The sequence below is a fragment of the Mobula hypostoma genome, chromosome 1, assembly GCF_963921235.1.
Source record: "Mobula hypostoma chromosome 1, sMobHyp1.1, whole genome shotgun sequence".
NCBI lineage: Eukaryota > Metazoa > Chordata > Chondrichthyes > Myliobatiformes > Myliobatidae > Mobula > Mobula hypostoma.
In genome coordinates this window covers 255124225-255140733 of record NC_086097.1, presented here as the reverse complement: position 1 = coordinate 255140733, position 16509 = coordinate 255124225, and the positions used below count along the sequence as shown (strand labels likewise).

Below are 16509 nucleotides of genomic sequence, written 5' to 3'. Positions count from 1 at the left end.
ATAGGAGCTGGTTTTGAGATCCTGGGTTGAATGTTGCGATACCTATCCAGGTTTAAATTTGTTTTGCACATTTATATGGAAACCTACAATGAAATGATTGGTTTCCATTGTTACATATCCCATGAGTATCTCGGGAATATGATGTAATGCTCTTGCGCCATTAGAATGACGTAATTGTCTTGTGATAGTGCGGTAATGTGAATTCACGTGATGGCATGTTCTAACTCGCATATAAGGGGAGACCGCAGTCGTTGTGTAGTTCGTTTTGCTGGGACCTCACTGTTGGCAGTCAGGCCATGGGAGAAAAGGAGAAAGTGAGAGTGAAGAATCGGAATGAGCCCCAGAGGGATTGGGATTAACCAGCGGCATTCGGCGCATTGCGGGTGTGACTGACATAGAAACATAGAAACATAGAAAGTAGGTGCAGGAGTAGGCCATTCGGCCCTTCGAGCCTGCACCGCCATTCAGTATGATCATGCTGATCATCCAATTCAGAACCCTGTACCAGCCTTCCCTCTAACCCCCTGATCCCTTTAGCCACAAGGGCCATATCTAACTCCCTCTTAAATATAGACAATGAACTGGCCTCAACTGTTTCCTGTGGCAGAGAATTCCACAGATTCACCACTCTCTGTGTGAAGAAGTTTTTCCTAATCTCGGTCCTAAAAGGCTTCCCCTTTATCCTCAAACTGTGATCCCTCGTTCTGGACTTCCCCAACATCGGGAACAATCTTCCTGCATCTAGACTGTCCAACCCCTTTAGAATTTTATATGTTTCAGTAAGATCCCCCCTCAATCTTCTAAATTCCAACGAGTATAAGCCTAGTCCATCCAGTCTTTCATCATATGAAAGTCCTGCCATCCCAGGAATCAATCTGGTGAACCTTCTTTGTACTCCCTCTATGGCAAGAATGTCTTTCCTCAGAATAGGGGACCAAAACTGCACACAATACTCCGGGTGTGGTCTCAATAAGGCCTTGTACAACGGCAGTAGTACCTCCCTGCTCCTGTACTCGAATCCTCTTACTATGAATGCCAGCATACCATTCGCCTTTTTCACTTTCTGCTGTACCTGCATTCCAACTTTCAATGACTGATGTATAATGACACCCAGGTCTCTTTGCACCTCCCCTTTTCCTAATCGGTCACCATTCAGATAATAATCTGTTTTCCTGTTTTTGCCACCAAAGTGGATAACCTCACATTTATCCACATTAAATTGCATCTGCCATGAATTTGCCCATTCATCTAACTGATCCAAGTCACTCTGCATCCTTTTAGCATCCTCCTCACAGCTAACACTGCCACCCAGCTTCGTGTCATCCGCAAACTTGGAGAAGCTGCATTTAATTCCCTCATCTAAGTCATTAATATATATTGTAAACAACTGGGGTCCGAGCACTGAGCCTTGCAGTACCCCACTAGTCGCTTCCTGCCATTCTGAAAAGGTCCGTTTATTCCAACTCTTTGCTTCCTGTCTGCCAACCAATTCTCTATCCACATCAAAAAGGCTCCCTTTCTCTTCACCATTTACACCTCGGACTTCAACTACTGCACAGAGTCTTGTCATCTTCAGAAGTTTTCGGATGACTCTGCCGTGGTTGGATGCATCAGCAAGGGAGATGAGGTTGAGTACAGGGCTACGGTAGGAAACTTTGTCACATGGTGTTAGCAGAATTATCTGCAGCTTAATGTGAAAAAGCCTAAGGAGCTGGTGGTAGACCTGAAGAGAACTAAGGTACCGGTGACCCCTGTTTCCATCCAGGGGGTCAGTGTGGACATGGTGGAGGATTACAAATACCTGGGGATACGAATTGACAATAAACTGGACTGGCCTAAGAACATTGAGGCTGTCTACAAGAAGGGTCAGAGCCGTCTCTATTTCCTGAGGAGACTGAGGTCCTTTAACATCTGCCGGACAATGCTGAGGATGTTCTACGAGTCTGTGCTGGCCAGTGCTATCATGTTTGCTGTTGTGTGCTGGGGCAGCAGGCTGAGGGTAGCAGACACCAACAGAATCAACAAACTCATTCGTAAGGCCAGTGATGTTGTAGGGATGGAATTGGACTCTCTCACGGTGGTATCTGAAAAGAGGATGCTGTCTAAGTTGCATGCCATCTTGGTCAATATCTCCCATCCATTACATAATGTACTGGGTGGGCACAGGAGTACATTCAGCCAGAGACTCATTCCTCCGAGATGCAGCACAGAGCGTCATAGGAAGTCATTCCTGCCTGTGGCCATCAAACTTTACAACTCCTCCCTTGGAGGATCAGACATCCTGAGCCAATAGGCTGGTCCTGGACTTATTTCATAATTTACTGGCATAATTTACATATTGCTATTTAACTATTTATGGTTCTATTACTATTTATTATTTTTGGTGCAACTGTATCGAAAACCAGTTTCCCCCGGGATTAATAAAGTATTACTATGACTAATACCTTATCCCCAATACCGTGTGCTTTAAGTTTGCACACTAATCTCCTGTGTGGGACCTTGCCAAAAAACTTTTGAAAATCCAAATATGCCACATCCGCTGGGTCTCCCCTATCCACTCTACTGGTTACATCCTCAAAAAATTCTATGAGATTCGTCAGACATGATTTTCCTTTGACAAATCCATGCTAACTTTGTCCGATGACATCACCGCTAATCCATGCTGACTTTGTCCGATGATTTCACTGACATTTGGAACCGTCCGTACGTGGCACGCACGTCTTGTTAACCCTTACACGGTTTGGATATTGTGTTATGACCACTTCCGACAGAAAGGTCAGGAACTTTGAGAATTCGTATTCTCCGTCATAACTTCGGAAAAGGTATTTCTCGGCTGGAACCAGCGTCAACAGTTTCGACTTTACTATATCGCAAGGTTCGGGAATTCTCTTCTCTCAGTTATTTACGAAATCATATGGACTTATTAAACTACCACCTGAAGAATGTGCTTAAATGGGATCTGTTGAGAATCGTCGTTTCGTTCGACCGTTTGATAACTATAGAAGCATAACGCTGTTAACATCCGTTTAAGTTAATCGTTCGTTTACTGCTCCATTTTTTTTATTTGAGTAGAGGTTAATAAATATCGTTGTTCATTTTATAAAAGCTCGACTCATATTCATCTCAATTGCTGCTGATTCAAAACACCGTTAACGTGCAAACGACCAATGTCCCTGAAGATGCATATTCAGCTCAGTAGAAATGTCCCCTCTCCACCCAGACATAGAGAACAACTCTACAGTTAGCAACATTTCTACATTCAGTTTTGCGTATCCTTACGATCCGACCAGGACCTGATGTGGAAGAACCAGAACTCCTTCATTAACACAAGTGATCGCCTTCGGATATACTTGTTGTTGCAGACGGAAATCTTCCATCTTCACCGGAACAGACCGGTGTAATTTTACACAGCTAGCACAGAGAGCAGACTTTACTCTCTTGCTCGGTGCAACGTCGGCTGGCTATATACGATAATTAGAGCGAACTGGCAGCTCAGTAAAGAAAAAAGTGACTGCCCGCAGTTTAGCATCACTGGAGGGCCTGACAGTGTCCACGTCCATCAAAGCAGGAAAAGACACTGACAATACTGCAAACCTACTTATCAAGTGCTCGTTCTCGGGGAGAACCACATTTACGTTCGCTGGAATACAGAATGCAACATCTACAAATCTTCGATTTCAGAGCCCAAACAGCACTCTCATGCGGAAAGATGAAGATTGAATTCCAGGCCTGCGCTAGTTCACAGATGAGCAGCAAATAGCACTTTGGCTGAGCTACACAAGTGGAAGAAGACCTCAGGCACTGTGAGAAGATGGCTTTGCTTCTGGAGCTGGGTTACAACTGTGCGCCGAAACTTCAGATCATGGCACCACCTGCTGGTGTGGATTTGGAACCACTGAACCGAGACTGACTGCTCAGGGCAGCGAACACAGACTTGCAGAAAGTTATCTCGGTGCCTTCCCGGCAAGCTGTATTGTTGCACAGTGGCTGTGAAGGCGCGAGTTCTATCTTCCCTTCCCTTCCCTTCGAGGCGGTCTGGAATGCGAGCTTCTGATAAGCTATGCTTGGGTGTTTTGTGATTTGATTGTTTTGTACTCCATCTGGTCACATGACGGAACAGTAATGAATGTAGTCCCATGCCGCCGAGAAGCCCAGTGATACACGATTGATGATCTGCCTAATGAAAGAGGAGCCGATCGTTGGAGCCCGAATTGAAGCAGCGACCGAATGACAACACATTTCTGACACAGTCCTTCACTCTACAAACTGAACTTTGCTGGGAAGCCGACTGCAATCTACTGCACATCGGCGGTTGCCATCAATGTTCAGGGCAAGCAGTTACAGATCATTGTCTATCTCCTGCAGCACACTGCCATTTGAACTCTGTCCAGAGTTCTACACTGTGTGAGCCAGTGGCGCAATGGACAACGTGTCTGACTACGGATCAGAAGATTGTAGGTTCGACTACTACCTGGCTCGCTGGGATCCTTTGCCCGATTATTATGCACTCCTTGCCGGCTGCCTTCTTTCACCCTGCTTCCTGGTTCTTACCGCTTACCTGATTTATCACTCACTCCCAAGCTGTAGCCCACCGTTTGGTAAACAGGTTTGCAGTATTGTCAGTGTCTTTTCCTGCTTAGATGGACATGGACAATGTCTGGCCCTCCAGTGATGGTGGGCTGCAGGCAGTCAAATTTTTCTTTACTGAGCTGCCAGTTCGCTGTAATTATCGTATATTGCCAGCCGACGTTGCACCGAGCAAGACAGTAATGTCTGCTGTGAGGATGCTCTCTATGCCAGCAGTATAGAATTACATCGGTAAGTTCCGGTGAAGATGGAAGTTATCCAGTAGTCTTTTACTCTACACGCCATTCAAACAAACCGGCTTGACACGACATTTTCACCTTTGCGGTAAATGACAACTTTTCTTCCCCTTCTCTCTCACCCTTCCGACACAGACTGGCGACACAGCAATTTAATGACAGACGTGCTTCTGCATTCAAAACAACAACGGAGTCTGCGGCCATATATCACTTCCTCCTGCATACCAAGCGACGGAAACACTTGACAAGTTGCCTCACATCCTTCTCTTCGCTCTACATCTCCAGCACCATTTCATGCCTGCAAAGACAGCCCAACGTACGAGAAGAAACGAAAACATCAGAAACTCTCAGACGTCTAACATCTAAGAGTGCACATAGTTTGGAGATCTCTACTGGTTTGGATTTGAAACTGCGGAAACTGGAATTCACACAACAGGCTGAGGAAAGTTATCCTTGTTGTGTTTTGGACAATGTATTGCTATAGGAGCTGGTGCTGGGATCCCGGGTTGAATGTTGCGATTCCGAACCAGGTTTAAATTTGTTTTGGAAATTTATACGGAAACTTAAAATCAGATGATTGGGTTCCTTTAACATCCAAACGATCAATATCCCCGGAGATGCATATTCAGATCAATAGAAATGTCCCCTTCCACTCAAATGTTCTCAACAACTCTACAGTTAGCACCGTTTCTACATTCAGTTTTGGGTATCCTTACGATCCGAACAGGACCTGATGTGGAAGAACCAGAACTCCTTCATTTTTCAAAACCAATCGCCATCGGATACACTTGTTGTTGCAGATGGATAACTTCCATCTTCACCGGAACATACCGGTGTAATTCCATACTGCTGGCACAGAAAGCATTCTCACAGCAGACATTACTGTCTTGCTCGGTGCAACGTCGGCTGGCAATATACGATAATTACAGCCAACTGGCAGCTCAGTAAAGAAAACGGTGACTGCCTGCAGTCCACCATCACTGGAGGGCCTGACATTGTCCAGGTCCATCAAAGCAGGAAAAGACACTGACAATACTGCAAACCTACTTACCAAGTGCTCCTTTCCGGGGCGAGCCATATTTACGTTCGCTGGAATACTGAATGCACATCTACCTCTTCGATTTCAGATCCCGAACAGCCCTCTCACGCGGAAAAATGAAGATTGCTTTCCAGGCCTGTGCTAGCTCACAGATGAGCAGCAAATAGCACCTTAGCTGAGCTACACAAGTGGAAGAAGACCCCAGGCACTGTGAGAAGATGGATTTGCTTCTAAAGCTGGGTTACAACTGTGTGCCGAAACTTCAGATCATGGCGCCACCTGCTGGTGTGGATTTGGAACCTCTGAACCGAGATTGACTGCTCAGGGCTCCCAACACAAACTTGCAGAAAGTTATCTCGGTGCCTTTCCGGCAAGCTGTATTGTTGCACAGCTGCTGTGAAGGCGCGAGTTCTATCTTCCCTTCCCTTGGAGACCAATCAAGTGTGCGAGTGCTGGTACTGCTGGGGCCGCGTGTGTGACGCCGTACCGCTCTGGAATGCGAGCTTTTGATAAGCTATCCTTGCGTGTTTTGTGATTTGATTGTTTTGAAATCCATCTGGTCACATGTCGGAGCAGTAATGAGTGTAGTCCCATGCCGCCGAGAAGCCCACTGATACACGATTGATGATCTGCCTAATGAAAGAGCAGCCGATCTTTGGAGCCCGAATTGAAGCAGCGACCGAAGAACGACACATTTCTGACATAGTCCTTCACTCTACAAAGTGAACTTTGTAGGGAAGCCGACTGCAATCTACATCGGCGGTTGCCATCAATATTCGGGGCAAGCAGTTACAGATCTCTGTCTATCGCCTGCGGCACACTGCCATTTGAAGCTGTCCAGAGTTCTACACTGTGTGGGCCAGTGGCGCAATGGAGAACGCGTCTGACTACGGATCAGAAGATTGTAGGTTCGACTCCTACCTGGCTCGCTGGGATCCTTTGCCCCATTCTTATGCACTACTTGCCAGCTGCCATCTTTCACCCTGCTTCTGGGTTCTTACCGATTACCCGATTTATCACTCACTCCCAAGTGTTATGTACCCCTAGGGTTCATATTTTCTGTGGACTATCACTTTAAAACGTCGGGAGAATGTGACGGACTTTTGGGCACTGTTTGAGCTGCTCTAGAGAGAGAGAGAGGTGGAGCTATTTGATGGACAATCGATGTTATGGTTTCTCTGCAACTTGTTTTGAATATACAAGGACATACGGACACGCACAGTTAGAGTCAAGATGGACTCGGTCAATGGAAGATACCAGTGAGTCGGTGGCTGCTTTAAACTTTCAGTAACCCAAAATGGGTGACCTGAGATCGATCCTGAGTATTGATAAATGACTCTCACCAGTTTTCTGCAACTAGAACAAGTTTGCAGGAAGAGAAAAGAGGAGAGATAGGTTTGAAACAGAAGAAACCTAGTGAGAAAGAGATCACTGTTTGGACTCTCTTTCTAAGTAGCCAGTGAGAGTGAGTATGTTTCCATTCGACTATGAAAGTGTGATTTTCACTTAGTTAATCCACAGGAGTAGGTTCTCTGGTGAGGGGAAAACCTTTGTGAATACCACATGTGTGTTTACCCTTTGTCTGGGTGTGGTAGTTCACTGAAGAAAGGCACCCCTGTGGCAAATCACTGTTGGAGTTATTTTGTATGTCGTGGAACTGGATAAGTGGCTATCACGTTGTGTGTTTGGGGTAACCGTGTTGCATCTATCGGTGTGTCGACCCTTGCCTGGGTGGTTCTTCCCTCGAAGAGGGTCCCCTTTGTGATAAGATACTGTTGGTGATAATCCATACGTGGATTCTGTTGGAGTATCCTGAGGCCACCACTTTGAGATGTCCCGTTGCTGAATTCGGGTGTGGTACCACTTGTGTTGTAAGGATATTTGTCGAAGATCACTGTCGGTGATATTTCATTTGTGGAGTGGAACAACTTCGGAGACAAAACCTACTACTATAGATATTTTGTATTGCTGTCGTGGAATCTGTGGAATATCAACATAATTACCTTCTCAGAACATCCGCCTTTGGATTGGAAACATCTCGCATTAATTAACCTGTGCATCTGAACTGACCTTCTCTTACCTGTCATAAGGTGGGCGTTGATGGTGGAACCAAGTCCAAGACACAGACACAGTACTAGGAACAGGACTAAGTCTGTCAAGAATGCAAGGTAAGTGGGCAAGAAACGACGCTGGACAAGACACAGGCCCTGGAAGAGACTAGGATGCAGAGCCTGGGCTAAAACTAGACCAGGAAAGCGGGATCTGGACGAGGAACTAGGAACTCGGAACCTCGACAAGGACTCCGAGCCAGAGACTGGACAGGGACGTGGAAACTGGGTCTTGACTCTGGCTCGAACTCTGGATCTAGGCGAGGACAAGACGTGACAAGGCAACAGGACTGGATGTGGCGGCAGGACGCGGGACCAGAACTGGATGAGGACACAAAGCTCAGCCTTGAACTTGGGAGACAGGAACGCAGAACACGGAATCTTGGTCTTGGGACACAGGAATGCAGAACTCGGAGCCTTAGTCTTGGGAGACAGGAACGCAGAACTCGGAGCCTTGGTCTTGGGAGACAGGAACATGGAACACAGATCCGGGACCCCTCCTTGGGAACAGGATGTAGGGCCGGGATTCATACACAGAACACAGAGCCGGGACCCCTCCTTGGGAACAAGGAAGAATGCTGAACACAACGAGACAGTTCCAACTCAAGGTAGCGGCAAACGGCCGGTCCTACCTAGGGAAGGCGAGAACACAAGGAGACAGTTCCAAACAACGAAAGACAGTTCCTTATTTAGACGCAGCAATGTTCCGGTCTTGCTCTAGTGGTAGAACTTGACAGCGAGAATAGGCAAAAGGTAGCAGGCAAGGCTACAACCAAGTGCTACAGAAGGAATGGAAAGGGAAGGAAAGGGAACAGTCCAGCAACTGCACCTGAACCCAGGAGCTGTTTATTAGCCGGCCCAAAAAGAGAATCGTGTGCCCTATTTAGGTACCAACAGAACAAGGGAAAACCGGAAAATCTGGAAGAAGGATCGATGGTCCAGTCCATGAACCGGAATGCGGACTTTACGGACTGGAACATGACATTGCCTACTGTATCAGTTGCCACCTAAGTTTGAAGAAGTTTGGATTTTGAATTTACACAACTACAAATGCATAAATTCTGCTAACCTGTTTGATTTATCTGGTTCTATGTTAGTTTATTACATAGTTACTGGTAAAATAGAATTAGTTAACAGCAAAACCAGACTCCAGCTCTGTTCCATTTCTGCTGGTTCTTTTAACCGGTTATGGGGTCTGTAACACAAGCTGAAGCTCACTGTTGAATTCAGCATCAGCTGCCAATAGTCTTTTACTCTACACTCCATTCAAATAAGCCGGCTTGACACGACATTTTCACCTTTGCAGTAAATGACACCTTTTCCTCTCTCTACTCTCTCATCCCTCCTGCACCGACTGGCAACACAGCAATTTAACGACACGCGAGCCTTTGCATCCAAAATTATCAACGGAGTCTGCGGCAATGCTATCGCTACCTCCCGCATGCCAAGCGACGGGAACACTGAGCAAGTTGCCTTACATCCTTCTCTTCGCTCTGCATCTCCAGCACCATTGCATGCCTGCAAAGTCAGCCCAACATACGAGAAGGGCGAAGAAAAAACGTAAACTCTCACACATCTAACATCTATGACTGCACAGAGTTTGGAGCTCACTCCTGGTTTGGATTTGAAACTGCGGAAACTGGAGTTGATTCAACAGGCTGAAGAAAGTTATCCTTCTGGTGTTTTGGACAACGTACTGCTATAGGAGCTGGTGCAGGGATCCCGGGTTGAATGTTGCGATTCCGAAACAGGTCTAAACTAATTCTCAACATTTATATGGAAACCTACCATGAAATGATTGGTTTTCGTTAACATCCAAACGACCAACATTCCGGAAAATGCATATTCTGATCAGTAGAAATGTCCACTCTCCACCCAAGCATAGTCAACAGCTCTACAGTTATCAACGTTTCCGCATTCAGTTTTGGGTATCCTTACGATCCGAGCAGGACTGATGTGGAAGAACCAGAACTCCTTCATTAACAAAGGCGATCGCCATCGGATATACTTCTTGTTGCAAATGGAAAACTTCCATCTTCACCGGAACCTTCCGGTGTAATTCTACACGGCTAGCATGGAGAGCATTCTCACAGCAGACATTGCTGTCTTGCTCGGTGCAACGTCGGCTGGCAATATACGACAATTACAGCGAGCTGGCAGCTCAGTAAAGAAAATGGTGACTGCCTGCAGTCCACCATCACTGGAGGACCTGACATTGTCCATGTCCATCAGAGCAGGAAAAGACACTGACAATACTGCAAACCTGCTTACCAAATGCTCGATCCCGGGGCGAGCCATATTCACGTTCGCTGGAATACTGAATGCACATCTACCTCTTCGATTTCAGAGCCCAAACAGCACTCTCATGCGGAAAGATGAAGATTGTACTCCAGGCCTGCGCCAGTTCACAGATGAGCAGCAAATAGCACCTTAGCTGAGCTACACAAGTGGAAGAAGACCCCAGGCACTGTGAGAAGATGGATTTGCTTCTAAAGCTGGGTTACAACTGTGTGCCGAAACTTCAGATCATGGCGCCACCTGCTGGTGTGGATTTGGAACCTCTGAACCGAGATTGACTGCTCAGGACTCCCAACACAAACTTGCAGAAAGTTATCTCGGTGCCTTTCCGGCAAGCTGTATTGTTGCACAGCTGCTGTGAAGGCGCGAGTTCTATCTTTCCTTCCCTTGGAGACCAATCAAGTGTGCAAGTGCTGGTACTGCTGGAGCCGCGTGTGTGACGACGGAGCGGTCTGGAATGCGAGTTTCTGATAAGCTATCCTTGGGTATTTTTTGATTTTATTGTTTTGAACTCTATTTGCTCACATGTCGGATCACGAATGAGCCGAGTCCCATGCCGCCGAGAAGCTCAGTGACACGCGATTGATGGCATGACTAAGAAAGAGGAGCCGATCGTTGGAGCCCGAATTGAAATAAACTGAACTTTGTAGGGAAGCTGACTGCAATCTACATCGGCGTTGCCATCAATATTCGGGGCAAGCAGTTACAGATCTCTGTCTATCGCCTGCAGAACACTGCCGTTTGAAGCTGCCCAGAGTTCTAGACTGTGTGGGCCAGTGGCGCAATGGAGAACGCGTCTGACTACGGATCAGAAGATTGTAGGTTCGACTCCTACCTGGCTCGCTGGGATCCTTTGCCCCATTCTTATGCACTACTTGCCAGCTGCCTTCTTTCACCCTGCTTCTGGGTTCTTACCGATTACCCGATTTATCATTCACTCCCAAGCTGAAGTCCACCGTTCAATTCACCACCAGCTGCCAGAAATGTTTTACTCTTGTCACGTAGCCCGTGACGGGTTAAAGAACCAGCAGAAATGGAAAACATTTTGGAGTCCGGTATTGCTATTAACTAATGGAATTTATTAGTAACTACGCAATACAGTAATATAAATGCAGATATATAAAACAGGTTAGCAAAGAGTATATATAAGTAAGTGTGGAAATATATGAAAAATCAAACTTCTTCACGTCTAGGGGTAAATATATATTGTCCTAGGATGATAAGTAAAGTTCAGTTCGTGGTATTGAATTGAGTAGTGATGCAGAGCGAGAGAGGGAGAGATTTGAGTCTTCAGGTGAACTGACGCCGTCAATCTTCCCGTTGTCCTCCGAATTCCTTTAGAAGTCACCGACTGTGACCACAACAAAGGGGACCGTTCTTCTGTGGTGGAACTATAAACCCATGCCAGGGTTGGGCATACAAATAATTCCCCACCGGTCACACCCTGTTCACACTCCGAGAGCCACTGATCGATCCTCCAAAACCCACTTTTTCTGTGCGCACAAAGCTCATTCCGTGTCCAAAATTATGCGTCTGAGGTCAATCATCTGACCTTCTATTTATCTCCCCGTGCTGAGTACCAACTGCCACTCAAACCTCTCCTCTCTTCACTGTCTGTGAGAATTTCCAAGGTTGCAGCGTCCTTGTAGAAATGTAAACATACTGTGAGTAGTTTTTCGCCTCTCTCTCTCTTTCTGAAAAACAAGAGGTCGGTGTTAAAATTCTCTCTCTCTCTCTCTCTCCGTCTCTCGCTCTCTTTTCAAAAGCACAGTCCATAGGGATAATCGAGCACAGTTCATAGGGGTAATTCGGGACACTGTCATATTCAACACTCTCTTCAAACAAGCCGGCTTGACACGACATTTTCACCTTTGCAGTAAATGACACCTTTTCCTCCCCCTCTCTCTCATCCTTCCTGCACCAACAGGCGACAGAACAATTTAACGACACGCGTGCCTCTGCATCCAAAACATCAACGGAGTCTGCGGCCATAATATCACTACTTCCTGCATGCCAAGCGACGGGAACACTGAGCAAGTTGCCTCACCTCCTTCTCTTCGCTCTGCACCTCCAGCACCATTGCATGCCTGCAAAGACAGCCCAACATACGAGAAGAAACGAAAACATCAGAAAATCTCAGACGTCTACCATCTATGACTGCACACAGTTTGGAGCACTCTACAGGTTTGCATTTGAAACTGCGGAAACTGGAATTGCTTCAACAGACTGAAGAAAGTTATCCTTATGGTGTTTTCCACAACATACTGCTATAGGAGCTGCTGTTGAGATCCTGGGTTGAATGTTGCGTTTCTGAACCAGAGTTAAATTTGTTTTTCACATTTATATGGAAACCTACAATGAAATGATCGGTTTCTGTTAACAATCAATCGACCAACATTCCTGAAGATGTATATTTCGATCAGTAGAAATGTCCGCTCTCCACCCAAACATAGTGAACAACTCTGCAGTTAGCACTGTTTCTACAATCAGTTTTGGGTATCTTTACGATCCGACCAGGACCTGATGTAGAAGAACCTGAACTCCTTCATTAACAAAGGCGATCGCCATCAGATATACCTCTTGTTGCAGTTGGAAAACTTCCATCTTCACCGGAACATACCGGTGTAATTCTACACAGCTAGCATGGAGAGCATTCTCACAGCAGACATTACTGTCTTGCTCGGTGCAACGTCGGCTGGCAATATACGATAATTACAGCCAACTGGCCGCTCAGTAAAGAAAATGGTGACTGCCCGCAGTTTAGCATCACTGGAGGGCCTGACCGTGTCACGTCCATCAAAGCAGGAAAAGACACTGACAATACTGCAAACCTACTTACCAAGTGCTCCTTTCCGGGGCGAGCCATATTTACGTTCTCTGTAATACTGAATGCATATCTACATCTTCGATTTCAGAGCCCAGACAGCACTCTCATGCGGAAAGATGAAGATTGTACTCCAGGCCTGCGCTAGTTCACAGATCAGCAGCAAGTAGCAACTTAGCTGAGCAACACAAGTGAAAGAAGACCTCAGGCACTGTGATAAGATGGTTTTACTTCTACGGCTGGGCTACAACTGTGCGCCGAAACTTCAGATCCTGGCGCCACCTGCTGGTGTGGATTTGAAACCGCTGAACCGAGACTGACTGCTCAGGGCTGCCAACACAAACTTGCAGAAAGTTATCTCGGTGCCTTTCCGGCAAGCTGTATTGTTGCACAGCTGCTGTGAAGGCGCGAGTTCTATCTTCCCTTCCCTTGGAGACCAATCAAGTGTGCGAGTGCTGGTACTGCTGGAACCGCGTGTGTGACGCCGTACCGCTCTGGAATGCGAGCTTTTGATAAGCTATCCTTGCGTGTTTTGTGATTTGTTTGTTTTGAAATCCATCTGGTCACAGGTCGGAGCAGTAATGAGTGTAGTCCCATGCCGCCGAGAAGCCCACTGATACACGATTGATGATCTGCCTAATGAAAGAGCAGCCGATCTTTGGAGCCCGAATTGAAGCAGCGACCGAAGAACGACACATTTCTGACATAGTCCTTCACTCTACAAAGTGAACTTTGTAGGGAAGCCGACTGCAATCTACATCGGCGGTTGCCATCAATATTCGGGCAAGCAGTTATAGATCTCTGTCTATCGCCTGCAGCACACTGCCACTTGAAGCTGTCCAGAGTTCTACCCTATGTGGGCCAGTGGCGCAATGGAGAACGCGTCTGACTACGGATCAGAAGATTGTAGGTTCGACTCCTACCTGGCTCGCTGGGATCCTTTGCCCGATTCTTATGCACTACTTGCCAGCTGCCTTCTTTCACCCTGCACCTGGTTCTAACCCCTTACCTGATTTATCACTCACTCCCAAGCTGAAGCCCACCGTTCAATTCGGCACCATTTGTCAGTAGTCTTTTACTCTGCACTCCACACAAACAAGCCGGCTTGACACGACATTTTCACCTTTGCAGTAAATGACAACTTTTCCTCCCCTTCTCTCTCATCCTTCCTGCACCGACAGGCGACACGGCAATTCAACGACAGGCGTGTTTCTGCATCCAAAACATCAACGGAGTCCGCGTCCATGACATCGCTACGTCTCGCATGCAAAGCGACGGGAACACTGAGCAAGTTGCCTCACATCCTTCTCTTCGCCCTGCGCCTCCAGCACCATTGCATGCCTGCAACGACAGCACAACATACGAGAAGGGCGAAGAAATAACAGAAACTCTCACACATCTAGAAATGCACACAATTTTGAGTTCACTCCTGGTGTGGGATTTGAAACTGCGGAAACTGGAATAGATGAACAGGCTGAGGAAAGTTGTCCTTGTGGTGTTTTGGACAATGTACTGCTATAGGATCTGGCGTTGAGATCTTGGGGTTAATGTTGAGATTCCGAAACAGGTCTAAATTAATTATCAACATTTATATGGAAACCTACGATGAAATAATTGGTTTCCGTTAACATCCAAACGACCAACATTCCTGAATATGCATACTCAGATCAGTAGAAATGTCTCCTCTCCACCCAAACATAGTCAACAGCTCTACAGTTATCACCGTTTCTACATTCACTTTTGGGTATCCTTACGATCCGGCCAGCACCTGATGTGGAAGAACATAGAATATAGAATAGTACAGCACAGTACAGGCCCTTCGGCCCACAATGTTGTGCCGACCCTCAAACCCTGCCTCCCATATAAGCCCCACCTTAAATTCCCCCAGAACTGGTTCATTAACAATAGTGATTGCCATCGGATATACGTGTTGTTGCAGATAGAAAACTTCCATCTTCACCGGAACATACCGGTGTAATTCTATACTGCTGGCACAGAAAGCATTCTCACAGCAGATATTACTGTCTTGCTCGGTGCAACGTCGGCTGGCAATATACGATAATTACAGCGAACTGGCAGCTCAGTAAAGAAAACGGTGACTGCCTACAGTCCACCATCACTGGAGGGCCTGACATTGTCCATGTCCATCAGAGCAGGAAAAGACACTGACAATACTGCAAACCTGCTTACCAAGTGCTCCCTCCCGGTCCGGGCCATATTCACGTTCGCTGGAATACTGAGTGCACATCTACCTCTTCGATTTCAGAGCCCAGACAGCACTCTCATGCGGAAAGATGAAGATTGTACTCCAGGCCTGCGCTAGTTCACAGATGAGCAGCAAGTAGCACCTTAGCTGAGCAACACAAGTGAAAGAAGACCCCAGGCACTGGATAAGATGGTTTTACTTCTACGGCTGGGCTACAACTGTGCGCCGAAACTTCAGATCCTGGCGTCACCTGCTGGTGTGGATTTGGAAGCGCTGCATAGAGAGTGACTGCTCAGGGCTGCCAACACAAACTTGCAGAAAGTTATCTCGGTGCCTTTCCGGCAAGCTGTATTGTTGCACAGCTGCTGTGAAGGCGCGAGTTCTATCTTCCCTTCCCTTGGAGACCAATCAAGTGTACGAGTGCTGGTACTGCAGGAGCCGCGTGTGTGACGACGGAGCGGTCTGGAATGCGAGCTTCTGATAAGCTATCCTTGCGTGTTTTGTGATTTGATTGTTTTGAAATCCATCTGGTCACAGGTCGGAGCAGTAATGAGTGTAGTCTCATGCCGCCGAGAAGTTCAGTGATAGACGATTGATGATCTGCCTATTGAAAGAGGAACCGATCGTTGGAGCCCGAATTGAAGCAGCGACCGAGGGTCGATACATTTATGACACAGTCCTTCACTCTACAAACTGAGCTTTGTAGGGAAGCCGACTGCACATCGGCGGTTACCATCAATATTCAGGGCAAGCAGTTATAGATCTGTCTATCGCCTGCGGCACACTGCCATTTGAAGCTGTCCAGAGTTCTACACTGTGTGGGCCAGTGGCGCAATGGAGAACGCGTCTGACTACGGATCAGAAGATTGTAGGTTCGACTCCTATCTGGCTCGCTGGGATCCTTTGCCCGATTCTTATGCACTCCTTGCCAGCTGCCTTCTTTCACCCTGCTTCTTGGTTCTAACCCCTTACCGGATTTATCACTCACGCCCAAGCTGTAGCCACCGTTCAGTTCACCACCATCTGCCAGTTGTCTTTTACTCTACACTCCTTTCAAACAAGCCGGCTTGACTCGAAATTTTCACCTTTGCAGTGTTACGTACCCCCTAACGGGATAAAGAACCAGCAGAAAGGAACACACCTCGAGTCTGTTTTTACTTTTAACTAATTCTATTTTATTAGTAACTACGTAATAAAGTAACATAAAATCA

At 46.8% G+C, this 16509-nt stretch overlaps 4 non-coding genes across 4 annotated transcripts; all 4 read left to right on the top strand.

Annotated features, from left to right (window-relative positions):
* Positions 1-6718: 6718 nt before the first annotated feature.
* Positions 6719-6791, top strand: trnar-acg (transfer RNA arginine (anticodon ACG)). The gene has a single exon. It is a non-coding gene; the product is annotated as a tRNA-Arg (tRNA).
* A 4247-nt stretch (positions 6792-11038) lies between these two features.
* On the top strand, positions 11039-11111 carry trnar-acg (transfer RNA arginine (anticodon ACG)). The gene has a single exon. It is a non-coding gene; the product is annotated as a tRNA-Arg (tRNA).
* Positions 11112-13950: 2839 nt separating this feature from the next.
* trnar-acg (transfer RNA arginine (anticodon ACG)) lies at positions 13951-14023 on the top strand. The gene has a single exon. It is a non-coding gene; the product is annotated as a tRNA-Arg (tRNA).
* Positions 14024-16118: 2095 nt separating this feature from the next.
* Positions 16119-16191, top strand: trnar-acg (transfer RNA arginine (anticodon ACG)). Its single transcript has one exon. It is a non-coding gene; the product is annotated as a tRNA-Arg (tRNA).
* The last annotated feature ends 318 nt before the right edge of the window (positions 16192-16509 follow it).